The sequence below is a fragment of the Cryptomeria japonica genome, chromosome 9 (assembly GCF_030272615.1).
Source record: "Cryptomeria japonica chromosome 9, Sugi_1.0, whole genome shotgun sequence".
NCBI lineage: Eukaryota > Viridiplantae > Streptophyta > Pinopsida > Cupressales > Cupressaceae > Cryptomeria > Cryptomeria japonica.
In genome coordinates, this window is record NC_081413.1 from 358,687,827 (window position 1) to 358,691,045 (window position 3,219).

Genomic DNA, 3,219 nt, shown 5'->3' on the forward strand with positions numbered 1-3,219 from the left:
GTGGTTTGATAGTAAAAAGAGTTCTGATGTGATTTTCGCCCTCGGAGACCTTGTTCTGAAGTACAATGAGAGGATGGCAAAACCAAGTCAGCACGCCAAATTTGACTGCCTATGGGAGGGTCCTTTCTACATCATAGGATGTAAGGGTTTCAATGCTTTCTAGTTAGAAGATATGAATGGAGACCCCCTCTCCATCCCAGTTAACAGTTTTCATCTCAAGCCTTTTTATTAAGGTTCCTCTTCCCTTTTCAAGTAAATAGTGTATATTATGTGCATATGTGTGATATGTATTTATTTTAATTATTTCCAGCCCAACAAGCATCAAGAGAGAAAGATCAGATAAGAGAAAAGTAAAATCATTATATTAAGACTTTCTCATATTTTGTTACAAAATGTGTGGGCCCTTGGCCTCTCTTTTGTTTACATCTTGTGGTTCAGATGCAGGTCATGTTTTGCCACTCTTTTTAAAGACTATCTTCGATGTCTTCCTCCTCAGTGTCGGAGTCCCCTTCTTCCCCCGACCATTCTGAGTCAAAGGAACTCTCAGTCTCCCCGTGCATGAATATAACCACCAGGTCAGGCTGTTGATCTGACATCAAGATTCTTGGGAAGATGTAGTCCCTGAACCCAGTATACCAGTCTGTGCCTTCTGGAATGGGGACTATCATATGGACTTGTAGGAGGAATTCTGCAGCGAGCTCGGTGCGGTACCTATGAGAAGACAACATCATGGTTTTCAAACCATTGATAAGTGGATGCCACTCCACTTCTTCATTCTACAAGATGAATCACTCCAAGTCGGACGTTGTAGGGAGTCCTAGGAAAGGTACATGGTATGTGACTACATCTTCAAGGCCACCCAGGTAGTCTGTAGGAAAAAGTGCTTGAGTCAGCTGCGTCGTTAGTAACTCGGGTTGGCCGCAATCCAGCAGAGAAGCCATGAAGTATGAGCAAATATCCATATTTACCCGGTATCGATCTGGATTACCAATGAAATCCTCCCCAAGTAGCCATTTGATTGCGGCAATTATTAATGGGTTCTTCCTTCACGTCATCCCTTGCAGTCATCGGTCTGATATGTTCCCTAGGAAGGGGACTTGTGCCCTTCTGCTGACGAGCCCAACTGGAGTATCCATTTCTTCAGAAGCTCCATTGTTAGAGCTCGCGTTGTGGTGAAAGAATGTCTAAAAAGACATATTTATAGCAAAAATCTTGGCAAGTAAGTGACTGGTAACTAGAGCTTACCAATTCCCTAATTCCAATGTCTCTGTCATGCCTCTATTAATTTGCGTCATGCGAATGGGATTATTTTCAAGATATCGGCGTCCCGTCAGTCACCTCGAAGAGAGGAATGGATGAAAACAAAGAGGCATACATACATTTACGTACGTCGCCTTTAAATGTGAAAGCTCTGCCAGCCTGTTTCAGCTCATGTGGCCATTATTTCTGACTGATCCTCTTGATCAAAGAAATTTTTTTGCCTAAAAAATGTTTCCCAAGGAACGTCAAAGAAACCAAGTAGTTTTTTAGGAAAGTGGGAATTACGGCTCCCCTCATTCGTGGAGTTCGATCGCAACAGCATTTTGAGTTGACGCGCGTATTAGCCGATCCTTAGCTTTTGCAAAAAACAAGGCATGTCATGCATTTAAAGTTCAAAGGTTCTCCTGGTCATCAATCTGTTTGTTTTGTTGTTGAAAAGTGAGGCCAGAGGAAGACATGCAAGTTTCCATCTCTCATTTCTGGCTTTCTAGCAATAAGGGGAAGGAAGATTGTCTGCCTATATGGATCCTGAGGCTTCGTCTACGAAGGCTACTCCCAGAGGTTTCTGGTTTAATGTTTTTGAAGAACTATCTTACTCCTTGCACACTATTCCCCCAAAGAAGAAGTATCCAAAGATGAAGGCCAAAAATAAAACAACGACCCGGAACTCGTCGGTTGTTCTAGACTCTTTAGAAAATATCTATGAGCCCGAGGTCTGAAGGCAACCCAAAATCCTTAGAGAGGCTGCTTGTTCGAGGATGTTGCATCACAGAAATGATCCTCATTCCATAGCGGTGCGTTTCTGGAAGAGTGGTGCTCCTCAATCTTTGGTCCCCACAGTTCCTTACTGCCTTGAGCTCGTGGCCGCTTGTGCAAAGTCTTTTGATCTTGCCTCGTGTTCTGTTAGCAGCTCGCACCTAAAAATGATCATATCTCCAGAGGCCATTAGGGAAGTGCTATGCTCCCCAATCCTTGAAAACACTAAAGTTTTCTCAGAAAAATCCATGGAGGAATTCTAGAGCACCAGGAGAGATGCATTAACTTTCTGTCAAAATGCCCTCAACTGGAGTTTGTCGGTGGGGCTTCCGAAGTTCCCTTTGTCCTACAGTGATATGAAGCAAGATGACCTCAGAGATATCTCGTCTACCCTGGCATGGATGTGTGGTCATGATAACGACCGGGATATCACAGCTTCCATGATGGGCTTTCTTTTTAAATGTAGGAAGCAAAGAGAGCCTTTCCACTTCGACTTCTCCATGACTATTGCTAAGGCCATGGTTAAGTAGTTATCTGAGTTTCAACAGTTGCGACGCTTCAGATTCTCTTCAGTGTTGGTGCATCTACTTCTGCATCAAAATGAAGTTTTCTTCGCACAGTTCATGCGCTTGGCCACTTACGATGAGGTGGGAAGTGTAATGTCGGTGTCTTGTTGGACACCTCTATTGCTAGCCTCTTGAGATTCCTACCAATTTTTAGATTCGTTCTTAGGTCCCATGCTCAAAGATTTTGGAGTGATTCCTGACGAAACTCTAGCCCATTTCTCGCATATTCAAATGAACTGGATGCAGAATGAACGCCCTCCTTGCGACTGGTTCGTGGGCCCTGATTTTTCTTTCATCCATGTGTATGGGTTTTCTGAGGAGCCTTTCCGGCTACCCACTTATGTGACTAACGGAACCCTAGCTCTGGAAATGGAAAGACAACTGGCAAGAGTTGAGAAAGCGATTGGTGCTGGGAAGCACGATACCTCCATTACTGAGGATAACAAGGCCATTGGTCCAATTACTCTAGTAAGAAGAAAAGTAGCTGAGAAAACTCTGACTTCAAAGATGGTGGAGCTGGGTTTTGTGGTAATTGATGACTCTTGGAGTTACAACCCCGATGGTTGCTTAAGCAAAAGGAAAAACATTGTGAGGCATGAGCCTCGGGACTCATGGATGGAACGTACAAATCCTCAGG